The sequence below is a fragment of the Macrobrachium nipponense genome, chromosome 7 (assembly GCF_015104395.2).
Source record: "Macrobrachium nipponense isolate FS-2020 chromosome 7, ASM1510439v2, whole genome shotgun sequence".
NCBI classification, from domain to species: domain Eukaryota; kingdom Metazoa; phylum Arthropoda; class Malacostraca; order Decapoda; family Palaemonidae; genus Macrobrachium; species Macrobrachium nipponense.
The window spans coordinates 66433146-66460645 of NC_061109.1; positions in this window are offsets into that span (position 1 = coordinate 66433146).

The following is a 27500-nucleotide window of genomic DNA, read 5'->3' on the forward strand; positions in this document are numbered from 1 at the left end:
TCTTTCCATTGTTGATCCTGTAAGAACTTGACTTATTCAACTAATACTTTACTCTGATTTGATGACCTGATGAGAGAGAGAGAGAGAGAGAGAAAGCTTTTGCCAGTGATCGCTTTGAGAGAGAGAGAGAGAGAGAGAAGAGACTGAGGGTTACCAGTTACGCAATGGCTAAACACATATCAAATATTAAATACGGGAGGGGGGGGGGGGGGGGGGGCAACGCCCTTCACTGGTAATAGTTAGGTGGCAGGCGGATTAAGAGGCTTTTCATATATTTTATAAGCTGTAGGTACGCTAACAAAGAGACTGATGACAAGTTAGACATAAATGGTTTTTTTTTGGTAGGAAAAGGGGTTATAATCATGTCACAGGCATAATAGTTAGCGGTGGTCTTGAACAACAAAGCCTTTTGTGAGATTGTGGAAAATTGTTAAATTGTTAGATTTCAGTTGCTAAGTGAGAGGTGATGAGAAACGTCCATCCGTTAGTGGTATTACTGAGCAAAGACAATTGAACTAGAGTCATCAAATTTGCCCATGGTGATGCCTCGAGGGGTCGGGCACATTCAGTTAGAGCTGAGACATTATGAGTGCATTCCCGAGACATCTGCGTGTGTGTGAATGATCGCGTTTGCATTGTGCCGACGGGATTAGCGTGCTTTGTGGTCAAGTTTTCTTTCATTATGAGCTGGTGAGTGTTACAAGGTTCCTTTTGAGTCCTGGTTTTTTTTTAATCATTTTGTGAGCTGTGGGATTGGTTTAAGATACCACATTTTTTTTTCCATAGTAGCAGAAAGTGACGTGTTATTTTGTTGGCGCATGTTTGGAGGAGATGCATTCGTCTTTGTGTTGATGTATGTGTGTGTATGAATGGTTTTCATACATGCAAAACTGTCCTTGAATTGCATTTTTTGCTTGGACAAAGAGCACCCACTTGTTCTTACGCGATCAGCACATTTTCTGCTAACCGACCCACAGGGGTATTGCGAGGGGAGGGTATTAGTGGTCTACCTCGGGGGGTACTCATTTTTTGCTTGGACAAAGAGCACCCACTTGTTCTTACGCGATCAGCACATTTTCTGCTAACCGACCCACAGGGGTATTGCGAGGGGAGGGTATTAGTGGTCTACCTCGGGGGGTACTCACTGTTCAGGGGGGGTGTTCTAATGCCCAGAGGAGGGTGAAACTTTTTTTTTTAGTGGGAGGTGAACTCCTTTTTTTTTGTAGGGGTATTGGGGGAAGAGTTTGCCCTTGATAATGAATTTCCAATGCCACAGGACATCAGCTGATAATGATTGGTTGATGATGTGAGATGCCCATAGGGTTTTTTTTAAAGAAAAAAATTTTTCTTTCTCTTGAGTGAAGAGAAAAGAAAATGAAATGCATATGGGATTTGTGTAAGTTTTCCTTATGCTTTGGAAGGCACAATTATAATGGGGACACAGTGATTATTTTTTTAATAGAGATTTGATTGGTGTTGGAGAGATTACTTTAAAGTGGTGCTGTGTGGTGATGAGTGTTGGTAATGCCCGGTGGTGTTGACTGATGATGATTGCTGACTGGTGTTGTCAGGTGGTGTATACTGGGGGATTGGCAATATTGGAGTATACTGGGGGAATTGCAATATTGGATATACTGATTGCATATTATGCCCTTATTGATTAGGATAATTATTACTATTGGGAATTCTTATTATCATTAATCCTACGATATTTTACAGGGGTTACTTAAGAGTTATCATTATTTGAGATATTTCATGGGAGATTATTTTATAATTATAACAGATAATTATATTATGGAGAATTATTACAATGAATTATTGGAGAAGGTTTGTGTTTAATTATTTATTGTTTTTATGGCTTTAGAGAATATGTCAGTCGTTCATGAGTGATGAATATGGCTGAATCTTGGTGAATTTTGTGCTGAACTTTTGGTGAATGGGCAAGCTTTAACATTGGTGATGTTTTTTTATACTAATACTGGTGATTTTGATAATAGCAATTTTGGTGATACTCCTGATAATGATACTTGTGATACTGGTGATTTTTTTTATATACTAATACATGGGTGTTGTAATGCTATCAAGGGTGGTGTTGTTGTTTTTTTTTTTTTTAATTGCATGACATCTACGTGAGTCACCGGGATATTTAACAGCGCCGTTGATGTTTCTTTTTTCCTTTTTTGGATGTTAGCCATCGCTGACACAAGTTTTCTTATCATGGGTGAACTTGAATTTATTTTTTCTCTCCAGTTTTTGTGGATTTTTTAATATCTTAGTTCGTGACTTAGTCATTGCTCGGGAATGTGATGTGTTTATAATTTCAGCTGTTTGATGCTGCAGAGAGATTTATGGGAGAATTTTTTGCATTTTTTTGAATGCATACGTAATGGCACTACATTTTTTTTTCTCTGGATATTTGTGTTCCAGAAGTTGTGGGTTTTCTTACACAATACCTTTGCGGTATTTGTGACAATTTTGCCAGAGATAGGAAACTTGGCTAAGTTTCTAGTGGCCTATGTCGTAGTGCATATGGAGAAGTCTTTGCTTAGACACTTTGAATTTGGAGTGTTGTTATAATGAGTTGTGGCACATTGGATATTTTTTTTTCTGGAATTTCCGGAACCATTTTATTTGCTGAGTTTTTGTCCTTTATCAGCAGTTATGCTAAGCAGAGAGTTTATAGTTTTTGACTATAATATTGAGTTATTCTCTGGAGAATTGGAGGTATATTATTTTGGAGATATAATTTGAGATATAATTTTGGAGATATAATATTTTTGGCCATTTGATATTTCCCTATGTTGGTTAGAGCTATGATTAGTTCAATTATTTTTCAGCCATCTTTGTTGCAAATGGACACATTTTTGAGGAGACATAGGGCAATATTTATGAGTGTGTCAGGTGGGTGCTTTGAGTGCATTTTTTTGGATGTGGACTTACATTTTTTATTATCCTGCTTGGAGATATATTTTTTGGAGACCTGTTTTATTCCACATGGAGTTATTGGTGAAATAGAGGTAAGTATTTTTCATATGCCGAAACTAAGGTGAACATTTTTTATTGCTGGAGTGGTGGTTTTTATCAAACACGTGGCTATTGGTGAAATAGGAGGGAATATTTTTTTTTATAATTGGGCAGTAATATGTTAGAGATATGTCTTCGAGACAATCTTTGAGCAGCTTAGTCATATCCTGGAGATAATTTAATGAAATGTGCTGATATCATGTCAGTATAGAAACTTTTTTTGAGAATCATGAGTTTCTGAACTTGCGAGTCTGACTAGACATTTTTGTTCTGCAGTTCGAGCACACGTGTCCGCAGGTGGATTTTTTTGCTGACAGTACTGTGATGAGTCCAGTGTGCTAACTCTCTTCCTCTAGTGGTGATTGCTCAGAGTTTTGCAATATCTGGAAATATTGACCATAGCATTCATGAAAGTGCATGTGTAATGGGTTGCTTTCTGGCCGTGTCCGGTCGATGAATAGTTGCGATGGCAAAAAATTCCTTGTAACTATACATATTGCATTTGTTGGGGAAAACACGGGTTATGTATATCATGCATATTATTATTGTGCTTTGTGTATGGGGAAAGTTCACTTGTCATTATCTTTCTTTTATTTTTATTTTTTCCTTTTCCTACGAGAGATGTAATTGGGTATTCAGCTTTAAATAGCATTTCTTTTGGACGGGAGATGTAATTTATTGTGGTTGTGAATTACATAAATGGGCGTTTTGAAATTAATTATGTGAGCAGTAAAGGGATTTTGCTGTTAATCATTGGAGTTTTTTTACTGATTTTGTGGGTTGCTGTAATACCAAAGCTTGCGAGAACATTTTTGATTTTTGGGTCTGAGCTTGTTACGTGATATTTTTTTTCTTGGGCTCATTACCTTTTTTCTTTTTTTTTTTTTTTTTCTTTTTTTTTTTTTTTTTACTTGTGAGAACTTTTGAGTTCGAAATGTAAGTGCAGAAGTCCGTGGAGTTACTGTGAGTTCTGGATTGTGTGTGTTAGAGTGTGAGTTTGGAGAATTAAGTTAGAGAACTTAATATATATATATATATATTTTTTGCTGAGTTGTGATAATGACTTATGATTTAGTGGTCATATTAAATGAAGTTAATTGGGAGACGATCAGTTAGTATTTCTGAATTTTATGAAGTCATTATTTGATAGAAGTAGTATGTCTGGGGGTTAATTTCTTTTTTGATTGATATTTAACACTGCGTGATTTTTTCTGTTTCCTTTTTTGAGGTTAGCCACATCGCTGACACAAAGTTTTTTTGTCATGGGTGAACTTGAATTTATTTTTTCTCTCCAGTTTGTGTGGATTTTTTAATATCTTAGTTCGTGACTTAGTCATTGCTCGGGAATGTGATGTGTTTATAATTTCAGCTGTTTGATGCTGCAGAGAGATTTATGGGAGAATTTTTTGAATTTTTCGAATGCATACGTAATGGCACTACATTTTTTTTTCTCTGGATATTTGTGTTCCAGAAGTTGTGGGTTTTCTTACACAATACCTTTGCGGTATTTGTGACAATTTTGCCAGAGATAGGAAACTTGGCTAAGTTTCTAGTGGCCTATGTCGTAGTGCATATGGAGAAGTCTTTGCTTAGACACTTTGAATTTGGAGTGTTGTTATAATGAGTTGTGGCACATTGGATATTTTTTTTTCTGGAATTTCCGGAACCATTTTATTTGCTGAGTTTTTGTCCTTTATCAGCAGTTATGCTAAGCAGAGAGTTTATAGTTTTTGACTATAATATTGAGTTATTCTCTGGAGAATTGGAGGTATATTATTTTGGAGATATAATTTGAGATATAATTTTGGAGATATAATATTTTTGGCCATTTGATATTTCCCTATGTTGGTTAGAGCTATGATTAGTTCAATTATTTTTCAGCCATCTTTGTTGCAAATGGACACATTTTTTAGGAGACATGGGGCAATATTTATGAGTGTGTCAGGTGGGTGCTTTGAGTGCATTTTTTTGGATGTGGACTTACATTTTTTATTATCCTGCTTGGAGATATATTTTTTGGAGACCTGTTTTATTCCACATGGAGTTATTGGTGAAATAGAGGTAAGTATTTTTTATTTGCCGAAACTAAGGTGAACATTTTTTATTGCTGGAGTGGTGGTTTTATCAACACGTGGCTATTGGTGAAATAGGAGGGAATATTTTTTTTTTATAATTGGGCAGTAATATGTTAGAGATATGTCTTCGAGACAATCTTTGAGCAGCTTAGTCATATCCTGGAGATAATTTAATGAAATGTGCTGATATCATGTCAGTATAGAAACTTTTTTTGAGAATCATGAGTTTCTGAACTTGCGAGTCTGACTAGACATTTTTGTTCTGCAGTTCGAGCACACGTGTCCGCAGGTGGATTTTTTTGCTGACAGTACTGTGATGAGTCCGGTGTGCTAACTCTCTTCCTCTAGTGGTGATTGCTCAGAGTTTTGCAATATCTGGAAATATTGACCATAGCATTTCATGAAAGTGCATGTGTAATGGGTTGCTTTCTGGCCGTGTCCGGTCGATGAATAGTTGCGATGGCAAAAATTCCGTAACTATACATATTGCATTTGTTGGGGAAAACACGGGTTATGTATATCATGCATATATTATGTGCTTTGTGATGGGGAAGTTCACTTGTCATTATCTTTCTTTTATTTTTATTTTTTCCTTTTCCTACGAGAGATGTAATTGGGTATTCAGCTTTAAATAGCATTTCTTTTGGACGGGAGATGTAATTTATTGTGGTTGTAAGAATTACATAATGGGCGTTTTTGAAATTAATTATGTGAGCAGTAAAGGGATTTTGCTGTTAATCATTGGAGTTTTTTTACTGATTTTGTGGGTTGCTGTAATACCAAAGCTTGCGAGAACATTTTTGATTTTTGGGTCTGAGCTTGTTACGTGATATTTTTTTTCTTGGGCTCATTACCTTTTTTCTTTTTTTTTTTTTTTTACTTGTGAGAACTTTTGAGTTCGAAATGTAAGTGCAGAGGTCCGTGGAGTTACTGTGAGTTCTGGATTGTGTGTGTTAGTGTGTGAGTTTGGAGAATTAAGTTAGAGAACTTAATATATATATATATATTTTTTTGCTGAGTTGTGATAATGACTTATGATTTAGTGGTCATATTAAATGAAGTTAATTGGGAGACGATCAGTTAGTATTTCTGAATTTATGAAGTCATTATTTGATAGAAGTAGTATGTCTGGGGTTAATTTCTTTTTTGATTGATATTTAACAGTGCCGTTGATTTTTCTTTTTTCCTTTTTTGGATGTTAGCCATCGCTGACACAAGTTTTTTTGTCATGGGTGAACTTGAATTTATTTTTTCTCTCCAGTTTGTGTGGATTTTTTAATATCTTAGTTCGTGACTTAGTCATTGCTCGGGAATGTGATGTGTTTATAATTTCAGCTGTTTGATGCTGCAGAGAGATTATGGGAGAATTTTTTTGCATTTTTTTGAATGCATACGTAATGCACTACATTTTTTTTTCTCTGGATATTTGTGTTCCAGAAGTTGTGGGTTTTCTTACACAATACCTTTGCGGTATTTGTGACAATTTTGCCAGAGATAGGAAACTTGGCTAAGTTTCTAGTGGCCTATGTCGTAGTGCATATGGAGAAGTCTTTGCTTAGACACTTTGAATTTGGAGTGTTGTTATAATGAGTTGTGGCATTGGATTTTTTTTTTTCTGGGAATTTCCGGAACCATTTTATTTGCTGAGTTTTTGTCCTTTATCAGCAGTTATGCTAAGCAGAGAGTTATAGTTTTTTTGAACTATAATATTGAGTATTCTCTGGAGAATTGGAGGTATATTATTTTGGAGATATAATTTGAGATATAATTTTGGAGATATAATATTTTTGGCCATTTGATATTTCCCTATGTTGGTTAGAGCTATGATTAGTTCAATTATTTTTCAGCCATCTTTGTTGCAAATGGACACATTTTTGAGGAGACATGGGGCAATATTTATGAGTGTGTCAGGTGGGTGCTTTGAGTGCATTTTTTTGGATGTGGACTTACATTTTTTATTATCCTGCTTGGAGATATATTTTTTGGAGACCTGTTTTATTCCACATGGAGTTATTGGTGAAATAGAGGTAAGTATTTTTTATTTGCCGAAACTAAGGTGAACATTTTTTATTGCTGGAGTGGTGGTTTTATCAACACGTGGTTATTGGTGAAATAGGAGGGAATATTTTTTTTTTATAATTGGGCAGTAATATGTTAGAGATATGTCTTCGAGACAATCTTTGAGCAGCTTAGTCATATCCTGGAGATAATTTAATGAAATGTGCTGATATCATGTCAGTATAGAAACTTTTTTTGAGAATCATGAGTTTCTGAACTTGCGAGTCTGACTAGACATTTTTGTTCTGCAGTTCGAGCACACGTGTCCGCAGGTGGATTTTTTTGCTGACAGTACTGTGATGAGTCCGGTGTGCTAACTCTCTTCCTCTAGTGGTGATAGCTCAGAGTTTTGCAATATCTGGAAATATTGACCATAGCATTTCATGAAAGTGCATGTGTAATGGGTTGCTTTCTGGCCGTGTCCGGTCGATGAATAGTTGCGATGGCAAAAATTCCGTAACTATACATATTGCATTTGTTGGGGAAAACACGGGTTATGTATATCATGCATATATTATGTGCTTTGTGATGGGGAAGTTCACTTGTCATTATCTTTCTTTTATTTTTATTTTTTCCTTTTCCTACGAGAGATGTAATTGGGTATTCAGCTTTAAATAGCATTTCTTTTGGACGGGAGATGTAATTTATTGTGGTTGTGAATTACATAAATGGGCGTTTTGAAATTAATTATGTGAGCAGTAAAGGGATTTTGCTGTTAAACATTGGAGTTTTTTACTGATTTTGTGGGTTGCTGTAATATCAAAGCTTGCGAGAACATTTTTGATTTTTGGGTCTGAGCTTGTTACGTGATATTTTTTTTCTTGGGCTCATTACCTTTTTTCTTTTTTTTTTTTTTACTTGTGAGAACTTTTGAGTTCGAAATGTAAGTGCAGAAGTCCGTGGAGTTACTGTGAGTTCTGGATTGTGTGTGTTAGTGTGTGAGTTTGGAGAATTTTTTGCTGAATTGTGATAATGACTTATGATTTAGTGGTCATATTAAATGGAGTTAATTGGGAGACGATCAGTTAGTATTTCTGAATTTATGAAGTCATTATTTGATAGAAGTAGTATGTCTGGGGTTAATTTCTTTTTTGATTGACCGATGACTTGACTGACATACTTAAACATACCATAATCGTCGTTCCCCGACGCTAGCAAGACGCTCACCAGCCATGCAGAGATGTTGCTGTCGTTTGTCCAGGGTACTTACGAGAGTTTCTACAAGTCTACAGAGTTCTACAGCGCTTTTGGGTCTACAGAAGCCGTTAGATGTTTCCACTGGGAGACACTCCGCCTTCCTACAGCTTGCTACAGTCTGTGCAGCCAGTTGCAGACAAAGAGGGATATTCAAGAAGTCCACAGAAAAATTTATACGCCTAGTGTTATTGGATATGAAGCGTGATAAACATTACTTTATAATGCCAAAGACGTGCAGTTACTTATATTTTTTTTAAGCCGGCCAATGTGTTTATATATATATATATATATATATATATGTAATATATATATATATATATATATATATATATATATATATCATATATATATATATATATATATATATATATATATCCAAACAGCGGTAACCACAGCCGGATACACATCAATGAGGAAGAGGACATATAGACTTGCTAAAAGGGGTCAATTTGTTCCCGACGTTTCGTAATGTCTTCATTACATTTTCGAGGGCTGTACAAAATAGATAGCATAAGATGAATTACAATAATCAAAGCTAAGAATTTGAGCTTTAAAAGTTGCACAATGATTACAAACTTAAAATATTAAAATACTAAAAGACACCTTTAAAAACAAAAAACAAAAAAGTAGACTAAACAGGAAAAAAAACTATTAAAATAGTAAAAAAAAAAAAAAAAAAAAAAAAACAATGACATATTCAAGTAAAGTAAAACTGGACCAACCTATTCAGCGGCAATGCCAAGACTGGAGATAAAAGGAAGAGACTAAGAAAGGTACAGTGAGCCAGCAGAGGTTTGACTATTCAACAAGGGGACGAGTCGTTTAATCATTAGCGATTATAAGATTGTCAAATAGTGGCTGTTACAAGCTCGTCCTACAACAGTAAAGTCCTTGTTTTCAATGGAGGTTTTACATATTTTCGAATGATTTCTAATATTAGAAAACTCTGGGTTTGCAATTTTGCTGCCTGTCCTATAACTTACTCCACGATGTGAATCTATGCGTACCTTCAGAAGCCTCCTGGTGATCCAATATAAGTTCCTAAATTACATTTAGGACAATTATAGCTATACACACACCTGGAGGACATATAAGGGCACAAACGATCTTTAAACTTGAACAATGACCCAATGGTAACAGGATTAATGAGAATCAAATGAACCTTGATAGCTCCAAACTTATTTTGGATATGGTGGCAAAATGTTTTCCAAAAAGCATCATCTAATAAAAAAGGGAACTTAGCATAAAAATTAATTTTAGGAACATTAAAATTAGGCATTCTTAGCGAGAAGTACTTGTCTAAAGCAAGCGAAGTGTCTTAAAGACCAGTTTCAGATGGGAAGCATTTTTCTTTAAAATATTTGCATAAAAAGGCGATCTCATCTTGGAACAAAAACCAATCAGAAGTTAGCGTAAGAGCCCTGTGGAGGAGAGTAAAAACAAAATTAATTTTAAAATTAAAAGAACAGAAACTATAAAAATTTGACCCTAAGCCCGTGAACGTTCTTTTCCTAAAAATCGTGGTGTTAAAAATATTATTTTGTCTTAAAACAAGGACGTCTAAAAAAGAAAGCTGATTTTCAATTTCTTTTCCAGGGTAAACTTAACATTGGAATGTTGTACATTTATAAAATCAAGAAAGGAATCAGCATCATAATTACGTCTAAAAAGGGCAAAGGTATCATCAACGTACCTTACATAGAAAAGGGGGCGGCAGGCTAAAGGACAGTCATCTAAGAAGTGCTCCTCCAGGGAGCACATAAAAATGTTGGCAAAAGTGGGACCGAGAGGACTTCCCATTGCCATGCCATCAACTTGCTTGTATAACTTACCGTTGAAAATAAAGGCTGTGTCCAGCACAGCCAAGCTTAAAAGAGTCTTAAAAAACGTACGGTTAAAACCACTAAAAACTGAGTCGGGTTCGGGAAAAAGCCTATTTAAAATGATACTGATAGTTTCCTCCACGGGTACATTAGTAAACAACGATTCTACATCAAAGCTGGTCATGAACAGGTCTGAATCTTGCAACAAAATTTTTTCTTTAAAAAATTCTAGTTAATTTAAAGAAAAAATTTTGTTGCAAGATTCAGACCTGTTCATGACCAGCTTTGATGTAGAATCGTTGTTGCCACTAAAGCAATACCTTTTAACGGAAATATAATATATGTGTGTTTGCGAGTGACTTTACAGTGTTAATTTCTGTCGTGTAACAAGATGGAAAATTAATACCCATCAAACGTTACGAAAACAATATACTTTTTAAGTTTTGCTAACGATAACTCAGCCCTCTATACCATCAACCCAGTTTAACATCCGTAGACAATTTATTCTAACCTCGCTCAACAACATATGCAGCGCCCATTATCACGATTAATAAGACCATCCATCACATGAAAGCCTTCCTTCATAGTGAGATAAGACCTGATTATGTTAAAGGGTTCCTCTTAAGATTTCGATTACAGAGAGACGACAATGGATTTCCCACACGTTCCGCTTCTCTGTCATTCTGAAATCTCAGATCTACGCCATAATAACAAGGACCTAATATCAGCATCTAGAATTTGGTTTTGAAATGCTTCGTGTGCTTTTAAGAAACATATTTGAAATCTTTTATTATTAAAGTGTGTTTGTCACAAAAGGCTTTTTTAGTAGTTTATTATTATTATTATTATCATTATTATTATTATTATTATTATTATTATTATTATTATTATTATTATTATTATTATTATTATTATTATTATGAATGTCTAATTTAGATTAGACGTAGGAAAAAGACAGACTAATTATCTCTCTCTCTCTCTCTCTCTCTCTCTCTCTTATAAAGTGAACAGTATTACATACCAGTTGTGCTTTATTCGAAATTGAATGCTTTTGTGATGTTATGAAAAGTTTCCATGCTGACAGTTTACTTTATGCATTATTAATTCAAAAAAGAGAATTATATAGATGAGCTCTTGAAGCTGATATTTGCAATAAAGACTTTTGCCTTTTCATTTCGACAAATACAGGATCTTTTGCGATGCTGAAATTGAAGTTCTTCAATATGCAAAACCATTTATTTCAATAAATATGTTATTGTTGTAAAAATCTGAATAATTTCGTAGCACCAACTAGCAATTCATTATTGTTTACTAGGAGTTTGATATTGATTAAAGGCTATTGCAAGCAGGCCAAACACTTAGAATTTTTCGTCTTCATACAGCCCGGCATTATATTTAATAATAATAATAATAAATCTGAAGGAGTGATAGAAAACGATCAGGCAAAGATCCTCTGGGACTATGGTATCAGAACAGATAGGGTGATACATGCAAATAGACCAGAAGTGACGCTGATTGACAAAATCAAGAAGAAAGTATCACTCATTGATGTCGAATACCATGGGACACCAGAGTTGATTGAAGAAAGAAAGAGGGATGGATAAGTATCAAGATCTGAAAATAGAAATAAGGAGGATATGGGATATGCCAGTGGAAATTGTACCCATAATCATAGGAACACTAGGCACGATCCCAAGATCCCTGAAAAGGAATCTAGAAAAAGGGGGGAAAAACTAGAGGCTGAAGTAGCTCCAGGACTCATGCAGAAGAGTGTGATCCTAGAAACGGCGCACATAGTAAGAAAAGTGATGGCAGCATCAGTGGAATTGATTTTATATATGGTCTTTTCAACTTCTTCTTATTCTTCTTCTCATCAGGGCTGATATTTGCTAATAGCTGGCCGATGTTCATATCTTGGTTAAAGAAATGTTTTCTAAAAATATTAATTTATTGTTATGATAACAAAAGTGGTTACCAATCTTAGTAATGGAATTCCAACGTTTCCAACCGTATCATCGGTTCATCTTCAAGGAAAGGTGAGCGTGAACTGATTGGAATGGGGTCGTTCGGCGGTATTTATTGTGTCCCAGGTGCTCTGTCTGATGGGCGCTGTGTTTTTCATTGCTGAACAGAGGATTAAGTCCCTGAGTCAAGCCGTCTTGCAGAGGTGGAAGCTCGCGCCCTGCTCTTCGCGTGCGGACACTGGAGACTGCCCAAATCTACGCTCCCAGTCTCCAGCGTCCGCACGCGAAGAGCAGCGCGAGCTTCCACCTCTGCAAGACGGCTTGACTCAGGGACTTAATCCTCTGTTCAGCCAATGAAAACACAGCGCCCATCAGACAGAGCACCTGGGACACAATAAATACCGCCGAACGACCCCATTCCAATCACCCCAGGTTACGTAATTTCGTGCACAGGCGCGTTACGTAACTCTCGTCATTTTTAACCTTAATTTTGACAAGTATGGCCTCTAAGAGACCCCTTTCGCCCGGTAATCCCAGGGAGGACCCGCCCTTGGAGGACGAGCAAGGCTTCGCCACAGTAAGGAAGAAGAAGAAGAAGAAACAGAAGAAGATTGTACCACCGATTTCGACCAATAATAACCTGCTCCCTACGACATCGGCACCGAATACGGCGAGTTTTGCAGAATTTCGGCACTTCCCAAGTTCAAAGCTGTTGTTATCGAGGGCCAGACTTCATATGCTGCAGTCAGGGCCCTCGAGAAAAAATATCCAGAAGCCAACCTCATAGCCAGACCGAATTTAAGGGGAGAATTTATAATTACTCCCAAGGACCAAAAAACTGCTGAACTACTGAAGAAAGACAACCTGTGCCACCTTCTTGATCCTGCTTCAAAAATAAGCAAGGGGATGATATGCAAAGTCCCCAAATACATCACTATCGAAAGAGTCCTCGAGGTTCCCAACATCATGGAAGCCAAGAGATGTACTGCAAAAGATGGACAGGAAACTCTAAAGATAGAATCGACCTTCAAGGGCCAAATTCCAGCCAGGGTCAGCCTTGGGATTCTTGGCACTTACGAGACCGAAGCCTTCGTACCAGAGCCTCTGAGATACTTCAAGTGTCAGAGGTATGGACATCAAAAACAAAAAAACGAATGCAAATCAGAAACACATCTGTGGAGTGTGCAGTGCAAAACACGAGACAGAAGTGTGCTTGAAAAAGTACAAGGAAAAGGGCCACACAGTTGCCCGATGCCCTAACTGCAGCCAGCAACATCATGCTTGGTTTAAGGGATGCCCAGTCAGACTGCAGAGGATTTGGAAGGCGAAGGGCATCCCTCCTCCACCTGCAAGACCTCGGCAACCATCACCGACCAGGAAACCTCCCAGCAACCCCAGGTCCGATCCTAGAACGAACCTACCTCCTAGTACCACAAACCACCCAACCTTCCTCCCAACCTCCTCAATCCCGCACTACATCCCCACCCCCTCATCCTCTCCGTATCGCCAAACTCCCGCCCCTCTACCTCCTCCCCCTACTCCCCCAACCCCTCAGGTTACCCCCCTAACCTCTGCATCGCCGAAGACGTCGATTCCTGCTCGTGCCACGAGCAGAACCCCGACAGAAGACGCAGTTTGAAGAAGAAATGCAGACCGAGACACCGACTGTAGCTCCTGTTTTGTATAAAGAAGCAGGAACACAAACTGAGGAGTTTGTAGCTAAGCAAAACAGCGAAACTCAGACCTGCAAACAAGAATACAGAACTTCAAGCGTCGCAAACGAATACTTCCTCGTAGGAGAATATCAAATCAGAAAGTTCCTGCTGACCTACGAGGATTTTGTTTGAGGCTTTTTTAAATAGAGCCATCTTTAATAACGACAGTGGCAGTGGTCATCAGCGTTCTCTGAGCTCGTCCACGCACTCTGTTGGACCTAGAGATCAGTCTCCCAGATGACCTCCTGTTAGAAGATTTTAGATACAGATCTCAAACATAAAGATCGCCGCTACATGAAAAGTGCTGTTTATAGCATTAACTGCTTTTTCTTTTACTAAACAATCCCCTCCCCCTTTCCGTCCGTTTTTCGGCGCCCTCACGTCTAACGACCGAATATTTCAACTGTCCACTCTAAACTACCGCTTAAGCTGTCGCTTATTTTTGTTATCCTGTTTCTAAAACTGATAATATTTCGTTTTTTCCTTCGTCGTTCCCTATTGCTAAACGATCGACGCTCTCTGCTTTTTTTTTTTTCTCGTAAAGTGAAATATGGTACTTGAACTCCATAGAGTTGCGCTTTTTTTTTCCGTTTTTCTACGACTATAAATTTTTTCGATTTCATTACTGGTCTATCTCTGACTCGCCAGGAACTCGCTACTATCGATCTTTATCTTCTACTAATGGGTACCATTAGGGTTTAAAGGGGTTTGTAACCTTGCCTATTCACTTTTCCTTTCACTTTTGAATCCATACCATTCCACCTGCACATTCCATAGAAATCATAAATAAAAAGATCGCCTCATATCCTTAAATCACCAATGCACCTAAAAATAATTCAAATGACCTACGGGCTGCTACATTAGCTAAAGCCCGTGCTGGCATAAAGCCAGCTTAATACTCCAACAACAACAACAACCCATTCCAATCAGTTCACGCTCACCTTTCCTTGAAGATGAACTGATGATACGGTTGGAAACGTTGGAATTCCATTACTAAGATTGGTAACCACTTTTGTTATCATAACAATAAATTAATATTTTTAGAAAACATTTCTTTAACCAAGATATGAACATCAGCCAGCTATTAGCAAATATCAGCCCTGATGAGAAGAGAATAATAAGAAGAATTGAAAAGACCATATATAAAATCAATTCCACTGATGCTGCCATCATCTTTAACAAAACATGTTTGAGAGAGGGTCTCCTACCTTCAAATAATAATAATAATAATAATAATAATAATAGGGCATAGAGCAAATTATAAGATCAAGCACCTTTCTCTAAGTTTATTATGCAAACGAAATATTCTATACTTAAGTTCCATGTAAGCATTAGCATAAACATCCTCAGTGACAACACTTTTACCGCTATCTTGTGTTTCGTAGCAGATCTAAGAGAATAAAGTACATAAACAGGCGGGTAGTGACCTAAGGAGGAATAAAAACGGCCAAATTCTTTAAAAGAATGCAACAGATGAGCCTTGGGGCACTAATGACGTTCGTCGCTCTAATTACTTTGATTTTAACTTACCTAGTTGCTTAAAACAATTTCATATAATTTTTGGAGTTTGCTCCTTTAAATGTCCCACTTAGGGTCCATAAAATAAGAGGCTTTACAACTAAAATATTAAAATATTATTTATCTCTCATCGAGATGCAATTTATATGAGGGTTTTCACGGAATATTTAAGAGATCTCGATTTTTCTAAGCAGATCAACTTCAGGTTTTATAGTAATATCAAACTAAACTTCAGCCTTCTATCATAAAAATAATATATCACATGCATTTTATCATATAATGATTCACTGTCAATATTCGGGTTATATTCTATAAACAGATCTACTCCAATTTTTATAGTAATACGAAAATCAAATTTGCCTTTTTATCACGAAGAGAATATATTACAAATTTTTACACATGACTGATTATTACCTGTCAAATCTCCGGTTATATTTTGCATGAAAACAGATTCACTCCAGTTTTTTAAGTAATAGAACAATGTAAATAGGCGTCGATTATGAAGACTGTATTATACATATTAGATAAAAAAACGACCTACTCTAGGTAGTATAAATACCACACAGAAATTCTTCTCTTCGATCATAAAGAAAATATAATATACATTTGGCATCCACAGTAGTAAACTCCTGCCTTTACCATTGCAACAGCACGAATGCAATATTAATGGGCGCCTTAATAATTCATAGGTTGGGGAAAAGAGCTACGTCCAAACCGTATTTCATACAATAAACGAGGTGCGCTTTCCCATCCGGGAATATTGTGAGTTATGGGGGTTAAAAATATGAAGGACAATTGGCTTGTCTTCGGACGTTTATCTTTATATGGCTGTTTTGAATCTGGAAGATCAGAAGGTTTATCGTGGAGAGTTTATTCAGTAACCAGATGGTATTTCAATTGTCTCTTCCTTGCAAAGAAGTAAAGAGAAGGAAACGCAGAATAAAAATAGAAATCTAAAAAGTGAAAGTGTAAGGCTAAGTTGAAATACATTTCGTTCCTCTTTCCCATAAAATCTGAAAGAGAAATTTTTCAATAAACAGGCTTCTTTAAAGTGATTTGCTTTTTGCTATAAGATGTCCTCGCGAATTAAGTTATAAAATTAATAGAATGCAGGGCTCCTCTGAATGTATAGAAGGAAAGCAAGTTTGCTCTAAAAAATAACTAAAAAGAAAATCCTATAAATTTAAAGTAATACGTAGAGCCATGATTCTGCACACAATGAATTGCCGTTAATGTTTTGATAATTGTTCTGCATATTTCTTGCAATTGCTGCACTTAAATCTAATAATAAATGGTTTTTGGCTAAAACTGATACGAACATCAATAATTCTGGTACCTTGAGATTAGCTCTTCAAGAATTTGTGTGATCCAAGAAATAACCACGAAACTTCGTGAATTAAAACTGAAAGTAAACTGAAACGTGAGCGAGACAATATTAATCTAAATCGTTATCAAAGTGCGTTATAATAGGCTGAGCGATTAGGCAAAGAAATGTTGTGTTACAGTCACACTCACGCACGCACACACACACACATATATCTATATGTGTGTGTGCGTGTGCGCGCGTGCATGAGCGTGCATGAGTGTGATCTAGACCCAATTCACCGTTATAAAATACGTTCCGAGAAATTATCAGTCAATGAATTAAATTATCAGTGAAATTCCCTTATTCCTCAATGAAAATTCCTCTTCGACTTAGACGCCTTGCGTTGTTTTTCGTTTTTTTTATTTTTTTTATGTTTTATTTTATTTTTTTTTTTTTTTTGTAAATCGTCATTTTGATGTCTCATCACAAATCGTTGACGTCGTATTTCCTAAAAAAAAAAAAAAAAAAAAAAAAAAAAACATGACGTAATGGTTGAATTAATTTTCCATTCTATATCAACATGTTCAAAAATCAAATTATATAAATTACGGAAGATTAAATAACTGATTTATAATGTGCGAAATATGACATGGCATAGGATGGATTATTATTATTATTATTATTATTATTATTATTATTATTATTATTATTATTATTATTATTATTATTATTATCCTAAGCATTAATTTAGGACGAACATCCAAGACTTTGCAGTCCCCCTTCTCAAAAGCAACAGGAAAAGTTTTGTTCGAACGGAAGAGCCCCAAATTCGAGTACATCACAGCTGTAAAGATCTCGAACAATGGAGATAAGATGTTACTGAAGTTGCGCCGGAAAATGCTCGTTTATAAAGATGCCATTTTGCGAAAGGAATCTCGGGTTTTACAGCCTCTGACATTACTTTCTAAGCATAGATGCTGTGTCCCCTTTCGTTTCCACTTTTTCTGCGGATTCTGCTTGCTTGAAATTTCTAATTTCTCTCTCTCTCTCTCTCTCTCTCTCTCTCTCTCTCTCTCTCTCTCTCTCTCTCTCTCTCTCTCTCTCTCATTACCTTTTCCAAAAGGAGTCAGTTTTATCGCTTTAATTGCCAACTTGGGTAAGTAATGTTTTGCACGAACCTTACATTGTAATGGCACCTGTGGGAAATGAACATTATCCTATGACATCTTGATACATACTTAGTTTCTCCTGACGACCTCTCACTTAGCTAATTGCTTTGATTTGTCAATGCATAACGTGATTTTAATTTATCTTACGATAACCTGAGAAATAGTTTCTCATGACGACCTTCCATTCAACTACTTTGATTTATCAACGTATAGCATGATTCTATTTATTTTTCATGAAAGTTTCTGTTGTGAAGGGTATTACTTTATGAAGAAAAAACATATTCCAGAGGTTATGGATAACAGGATCAAGAAAGGCCTAGTCAGTATTAGAGAAAAAAAAAGTATATAAATAACAACTGATCAGCAATTTAAAATAATCAAAATCCTTGGATTCTCAAGTGAAAAGCAACACAACACTTCATAGTGCAAGTCACTTGCATCTTGAAGAAACAGTAAATTATGCTGTCTGGTATCATTTTATGAGTTGCACTTTACTCCATTGCTTCTTCTCACAACAATTACTCTCTTCTAAGAACTAATGTTTCTCCTTTAATTTTTAGTTAAGCGGAAGAGTACATGAAAATGAGTATTAGGTAGTCGGAACTGGAACTGAAAACTGGAAATGAAATTGGGCATTAGGCAATTAGATTTGGACATTAGGAAACTGGTACTGCAATTAGGTATTAGGTTGCTGGAACCAGAACTGGAACTGGAACTGAGCATTAGGCAACTGCAACTGGAATTGGGCATTAAGAGATTGGAGCTGGAATTAGAATTGGGCCTTAGGCAATTAGAACTAAAATTGTGTATTAGACAATTGGAATCGGAATTGTCATTGGGCATTAGGCAGTCGGAATTGGATTTGGGCATTAGGCAATCACAACTGGAATTAGGCATTAGGAAATTGGAACTGGTATTGGGCATCAGGAAAATTGGAATCAGAACTGGAATAGGGTAATAGACAATTGGAACTGAAACTGGACTGATTGATTGATCATGGAATTTAAGGCATAGCCCAAGCGCTGGGACCTGCAAAGGTCATTGGAACTAGAATATTGCATCAGGCAATGGGAGCGAAAAGTTGGCATAAGGCAACCGGAACTGGAAAAGGGCATTAGACAATTGAAACTGGTAATGAGCATTAGGCAACCGGACTTGGAATTGAGCATTAGGCAACTAGAAGTGAAATTGGACAATTTTCATACATGAAGCTGCGAATTTCTTCACATCTGAAGGACTTCAATTGTATCAGCATCATATCATTTCAGAACACAAAAACATAAAATTGCAGCTGATTGTCAATTCAAATATCAGCTGAACATCAATTTTTAATTATTTGTTAAATATCAATTCAAATATTTTTTATTATTAGTTTAAATGTCAGTTGATTAATTATCAATTCAAATATCGGTTGATTATCTTTCAAATATCGATTGATTACCTTCCAAATATCGGTTTATTATCCATTTGAATATCAGTTGGTTATCAATTCACAGCACAAATAACAAGGCAAGTACACCTCCACGTGAGGACACCTCCATGACATTTCAAAAATTCAAGAATTCATGAATTCAGAAAATTCCGGAGCCTCCTTCAGGATATGACGAGACCTTTCCGAGTGAGATCCGGCAGCAGTGTGAGGAATTCGAAAAGCCAGACAGCCAGACATTCCTCCTCCCCCCCTCCCCGACTTTTATGATGAAATACGGTCGTTCAGCCTTTTGGGGTCTACTGAGCTGGTTGGGATAATGGAGCTGGTAAATGTTTCAAGAGTTTGGTATTTTTTCATAAGACGTTTTATAGGAGGAAGTTTTAGAAGGTGGAGGAACGTATGGTGTGTAATTACATAATTTTTTTGTTTCTATGGGTTACTATCATTATTATTATTTTGTAAGGAAATTCGTTTAAAATTGAAGAGAATTACGCTGAAATTACCGTTATGCTTCATAGCAGTTATTTTCATCCTCCCTCTCTCCAAGACTACTACTTCTACTCGTATTTCTTTAACAATAACTTGATAGTCCGTCGCAAAGGTTATTATTCTAGAATAGATCATTCTCTCTCTCTCTCTCTCTCTCTCTCTCTCTCTCTCTCTCTCTCTCTCTCTCTGCGCGTATTTTCTCCACAATACGCTCAAGAATTCAAGAATTACAGCAAATACTGTTAAGTTCATCAGATTCACGTCTACGTTAAAACTTGCTATCTGCAGACTTCGGAGTGAAAGTAATTTGCTTACCCAGAGAAAGGAAGAATACGTTTCCGTAAGTGAATTCTGGCGCAAAAGAAGGGTTTCGCGCATAGGCTCACCTGAGTGTGTTTGCACGTGTTTATCGATTCGCATATGTTTTCTCCAGCGAAGCAAGACATTTTGCAGACGTGTCAAAACTTGCTGTTACGAACGCTGAACTTCCGTTCACTGTCACAGCTGAAAGGACCGTCTTCAATTAGATAACATCGGAAATGAGAAAGGGTGTCAATTTGGGATTTTTATGAGCAAATATAAAAATATGTACACTCGGCAACGAAAGTTAAGATACAGTTTTTTAAAATCTTCGGACATATGTTGTTCAATAATGCCACATCTAGCCACTCTTGAAAGGGGGCGGAGCTTCAAAATCATAGCGTTTGTTGCTTTCTAGATTTCCATCAACTTTACACCATCTGTTGAGGTCCTATAATCATTTATACTTGAATGGAGAAACCCTATTTATAAGTAATTTTTGACACTAAACACGTAAAATTCATACGTAATTAAAGACGGATCTTAAACAGTGAGAGAAAGGGTTTTAAAATTTGGGCAGTACATGTGGAAATCGTGAGGAACAATACATTAAAGAATGAAATATATTATGACGATAGAGATTGAGCGCGCAAGCATAGGCCTATCGATAGAGATACTTAATTCAGTACAATTTACTTTGAGAGATTAAGTGATAATATTTTTTCAAATGTTTCAAAAATGGAGAGAGAGAGAGAGAGAGAGAGAGGAGAGAGAGGAGAGAAAGAGAGAAGAGAGAGAAGAAAGAAGAGAGAGAGAGATAGAGAGAGAGGGAGAGAGAAACTTGTAAGAGAGGAGAGAGAGAAGAGAAGAGAAGAAGAAGAGAGAGAGAGAGAGAGAGAGAGAGGCGCAAAATCTGCTCATGTGAAAGCTTAGGCCTATTTATAACTACTCAATTTCATTATATTGGGAGATTGAGCGGTAATATATAAATTTTTAAAGTATGTTTTAGAAGTGGTGAGAGAGAGAGAGAGAGGCGATGAGAGGAGAGAGATACGTGAGAGAGAGAGAGAGGAGAGAATTATAGTACTGGTGACGGACTTGTGACGAGGGAAAAGCAGAAGAAAATATAATGAATTAAGTATCTCTATCGATAGGCCTATGCTTGCGTGATATGACTGCCAAGATCGTGCTGCACTATGTTAGATAAAATTTGAAGGATCGCAATATTCAAGTTAATTCTCTAAGAAATACAGACCCGAATCTTGATTACATTCGACAGTTGCCGTAGCATTCAAAGATTGTAAAAAGACGTGGAAAATTTTAGACACAGGGTGCGGTCATTCTTGCTCTCTTGATATATTCTTTACTTTTGAAAATCGGGTTTCATCCACAAATCATTCACTAAAAAAGCTGTGTTAAGTAAAAATATTTATTACCACAAATAACTCAATATGTATTGCACAGGCAAATAAAGTTTTATAACGTGGGAGATCTTTCAGCCTCGCGGCAAAGAAATGCAGTCGTGTAGGGCTGTAAGGCTACTACGAACTGCTTTGTAATGGGAGCATATAGCCAGAAAATCTTTGAGCTAACATGCTACTTTAACCTTGATTAAGATTTATGTTTAAAGAGAGTAGCTTTGTAAACAGCAACGTCAAAGTAATCAAAGTGTGAAATCCGTTACGTTAGCCAGTATCTAGTGCTCCTCCTCACATCATAGAAAACGCTCTTGCGGATGCAACTAGATTTGTTCAACCTACCTTAGCCGTCGCAACATTGAGTGCCATTGACGTCAGCTAACTTTAATCGCTTTGGAATACAAACATAAGTTTGTAGAAACTAAAATGATTGCATTGACCACTTACGATGATGCAATACATCCCCGTTCATGAAGCAAAACGGGTAAATATTGTCGTCGTGATACATAGTACTAAAATCAGAAATTCACATTCTATCTACCAGATCTCTATGAACGAATCCATCTGAGAAATTCCAATTACTTCGGACATATATCGTGTTTTTAAGTATCTGAACGATTTTGTTTTGCAGTTTTAACTTATATGATATAATTTGCAGTATATTTTCATATTATAGAGTAAATTTAGCGATATTATGTCTTTTCAGTAAAAACAAATGGGAAATTGGATGAACGAAAACTAATGAAAACTGTATCTTCAGTTTTCTTGTCGAGTGTACATTCATCATGAACAGTGAAACTACGTACACCCATTTAAACTTAATGAATGAAAAATACATTGTGCTTTTTCTGTTGCCGAGTTGCTGGTCATAAGCATGACTACTGTACGATCTATTTCCTTCAATCTCTCCACTGACCAACGTAGATTTTTTTTAAGGTATTGGAATGATATTGAGATAGAATGAAAATATAAAGGTAACAATAAGAAAGTAACTTTGTCTGATATGAAATGAAACTGTGCTTAAAAAAAGTCCAGTAAAATCAAACATCTGACGATTTTGTCTATCTTCTGCCTGCCAATGTTCCCTGTTCTAAATGTCAACATCAATGAAGGTTATTTTTCCAGTCTGAGGATGTGGATATAACTTCGGTATCATAATAAAGATATTTTCTTATTCATGCAATTAAATTGTAGATTGAATAAAGAGTGAATGATAAGGAAATCTTGTGATCCGAACAATTCGTGGCCATCGGTCTACATGTAGCCAGGGCTATACCAGTGAGATCTATTTGATCTGAGTTGGTTGTTTAAACAAGCTCGTCCCTCGTGTGCTTGCACTGTTATATTACAGATGCAAATCGGCATATATATGATTTGGAAAAGAATGTATGGGGGTCGTTGTATATAAACATTCATATATGTTACTGAAGAAATAGTTTAGTATGTATCGCAATAAGCCCAATGATATTGGAGACGTTGGTTGTCAGCCAATCGCGAGCTACATATACGAATATTCGTGCCACACCTCCACCCATGGTTGGGCAGATAAAAAGAAACCGACTATAGTCTTTTTAATTCTATACACAGAAATTCACTTACGAAGCAGTGGTCTGTGACGATGATATAAATCAAAAATACGTTAAAGGACAAGATTCTGTCTTATGAACTTGGAGAACCTCTCTGAAAAACGAAGAACTTCACATTTGAAACGAAAACGAGTATAAGTAAAATATGACGGATGCAGCTGACACGTCTATATATTATTTCCTATTTCCAGTCTCCGACGAACATCATATAAAATGTCTCAATAAGTTCAATAAGACCTTGAGAGACTTGGTATAAAATCTGTAGTAATCTTAAGATGTTGAAAATATTTGCTTTTTCATCTCTTTCGAAGGCTACTGAAAAAAAGCTCCTCAACTTATTCTAAAAGAGTGAAAATCAAGAAAGTAACGATCTCATTTTTTATATCAAGATGTTGAACGAACTGAATTTCGACTCTTCTCTCTCTTTCTCTCTCTCTCTGCAGATTCTGCTTGAAGGATCTATCACCTCTTTCTTTCACTCTCTCTCTCTCTAACTAATGTTCGACAGGCACACCCGTCTAACTCTTACCTCAATTGCTGTTTCGTGACAATTATCGACTCCTCACAAACAAGGCATCCCTCTTTCAGCTCCGTTCATTCTAGACTCTTCCTGCTTCATAACCTCCTCTAATAAATCCAGATGTGGCAGAACAAAGATCCATTTATATAATGGTTATGTGGTGCTGCTGCGTCGGGTCAGCCTTATTGCTTCTCTTGGTAGTTAATACGTATATCGTTATTGTGACCTTCGGCCGTTTCGATATTGAGGGTTGATGTCCAGACAATTTTCGCTGCAAATAACAGCGAGAAAGAAGTCTTCCTGTATTTGATGAGTTTCCCGAATGTTGGTTATGTCGGAGAGACCAGAATGAAGGCCAGAATCAAGGCCAGGTATTTTGTTCGATCTATAGTTAAATTTTCATTCGAAGAGGAAAGGCTTTGCGTGACAAGGGCCATAGACCTCGAGTTCTTTCGTTCAATTCCGTTATCCCTTTATTTTATCATTTCCTATTCTTTATCATCCTTTTTCTTCTTGCTCTACCGGTTGAAGGTGGAAATCTTGAAACCTCTTTTCTTTGCTTTTTTTTTTTACCACTGTTATTGGTTTACATTTCCCTCATGTCAGTCTCTTTTAATCTACTTACCCGAGTATAAAACATTTTTCAGTTACCCCTTCTTTTTCACATGTTTTCCATATATTTTATATACACCTGACATATTTTCTACTGTATGTACTAACCAGCGCTAATATTTCATAATACTGAAGTATCCTATATTTTAATTTTAGGCTCTTTTCAACGCTCTACTGCTTTGCCCCTACCTCCCATTTATTTTTTTGTGTCTCTTCCTCACTTACTGACACAATGATTCATTTGATTTCCTCATTCCTTACTTATTTCATATCTTTATACTTAAAGTATGTATATACATAATATAGCATATATATATATATATATATTATAATATATATATATATATATATATATATATATATATATATTAATATATATGTGTGTGTGTGTGTGTGTATATAGATATAGATATATATGATATATATATATTATATATATATATAGTATATATATATATATATATATATATATATATGTGTGTGTGTGTGTGTATATATATATATATATAGATAGATATATATATACTATATATATATATATATATATATATATATATATATATATATATATATATATATATATATTATATATATATATATATCTATATATATATATATATATATATATATATATATATATATATATATATATATATATATATATATATATATATATAATATATATATATATATGTAGTATATATATAATATATATATGTATATATATCTATATATATATATATATATATATATTATATATATATATATATATATCTATATATATTATAATATTATATATATATATATATATATATATATATATATATATATATATATACTATATATATATATATATATATATATATATATATATACGTACACATGCATATTCCACATCCAATGCTACCTCTCATGTAGTTGAACAAAAATACCTTTTCTTATTATTTTTTATCTCATCGTGGACCACACTTTTAACTTTTAAATTATATTAATAACAGATGATTTTATTAGCCCGTAACTCTGTCTGGAAATACAAGGGACCGATTTGTTTACCTAATTTATAAGGGGACTTTTCCCCTCCACAGGCTTTTGCATTTCATTAGCCTTGCCATTATTCATAATAAGGTCCAGTTTTTCAACTTGAATTGTTGTTATTAACTGAATTATTTTTATCTTATTACTTATCTGCTTCATTGTTCTCCTTTAAAATCCAATCACAAATTAAACGAGAATCTTTCCATTTATTTTTGCGTAAGATTTTCCATTCGGGATTTATCTCGACGCTGATTGACAAAATCAAAAAGAAAGTATCACTCATTCATGGGACACCAGAGTAGATGAGAAAGAAAGAGAAAAAATGATAAGTGTCATGACAATAAGAAGGATAAAGGATGCTAGTGGAGATTGTACCCATAGTCATAGGAACACTAGGCACGGTCCAAAGATCCCTGAAAAGGAATCTGGAAAAACTAAAGGCTGAAGTAGCTCCAGGACTCATGCATAAGAGTGTACTATAAGAAACAGGGCACACGCTGAGAAAAGCGATGGACTTCTAAGGAGGCAGGATGCAACACAGAACACCACACAATAAAAACCACCTAGTGGAATAGGATGACCGAGATAGAATGATAATAATAATAATAATAATATAATAATAATAATAATAATAATAATAATAATAATAATAATAATAATAATAATAATAATAAGAAATCCCAATGGCTTTAGAGCAGTGCAGCCAGGCGTTAGCATCTTGATCTAAATATCTGTCGATGACTTCGGTGGAAATCGTAAAAAAACAAGCTCTTGAAGAAATGAAATTAATAATCTTTATAAAGTAACGCGTTCATTACTTTGGGTGTGGGCTGTTTTAGAATAATAATCTTAGATAAGTACAGACTGAAATTACAACAGGATTCCAAAGAAGATTGGAGCATTTCGATGGATAGCCACTGGATACGAAGTGCTGGAAAATCTGCGTTACCTGAAAACCTAACCTTTTGGTGTAAATTTATTTTGACAGTATTTTAATTGGATGATGATGATGATGATGATGATATATATATATATCTTGCCCTGGGAACATATTATCAAGTGTGCAAGAAACCTACTTCAGAGAGAGCTTTCAAGCCAAAGGATAAGAAATTAAATGGTAATGTATCTCAGGCTTGTGTATTTCACTGAATAAATGACGACAGCGATGAGAGAGAGAGGTGGGGGTGAGGGTTGGCTGGGGTCTTAAAAAAACCTTTTCTGAGCGTAGTTGGGAAGTAGTGTAGAATTCTTAAAATTCCATAAAGAAATAATGTTGCGAAAGTCTAAATCAGTGTTTTTATCTTTTATTTATAAGTAAAATTTAAAGGTTCGCTAGAAAAGTTGCGTTATAAAAATACTGATTGTGTGATCTGTAAACAATTTTCTATTAATATTAGTAAGGACAGACACCACCAGATTTCCAAGAAACTGAGCCTGACTCCAACACGACACCAAACGTCTGAACAAGATCGAATTAAATCGTGGCCTTTAATCGCCACTAAGCTGAGACGGTTCGAGCGTTCTGGGACAAATAACATTTGGCGAAAACTGACCTTGCTGCATTTCATTAGGGGTCTTCCTTCCAAGCGTTGCTTTCCGGCCGAATTTCTTTTTTTTTTTAGCTTTGTTGTATTTTGTGTCAGTTTGTTTCAGACGAGAAAATTAATCCGTTTTGTATGTTTTAGTGGAAGGGGATATCGATTGTACTATACTTTTTATTTATGATTTGGAGGGAGAAATAAATCTCGATGATTTATCTTATTTTATGGATTGTTCTTATTGAAGAGAAAAAGGTTCTCAGATTACTATTGAGATGATCTAAACCTGAGTTCTGCTAATATACAGGAGATATGACATAAATTTTATTAATTATTTGTTCATGCCATTTTACATCGCTATACCTTGTAGTCATCATACCTTTGTCGCCCATGACGCTAGTTGAGTGAAAAAGCGGTTAAATAGCATAGTTTGAAATTTTTTCATGTAATTGCCGCTGACTTATATAAAAACCTAGTAAGAATGCTTGATGATCTATTTTTCATTCACACATTATCACTGTTATTAATGTTATTACTTTCTTTCGCTCTCCATTCTCAGACTAAATAATAGTGACAATTATCTGAGTGCTGGAAAATTAAAGCTTTCTAAGATGAATTAGTTTTTTTCAACGAAAAGTCTTAATTGTTGAAAATGATTCTGGTAATTTTATCTAAGTGATTTTTATGACTTAACCAAGCGTTTGTTAGAAGTAGATACTTC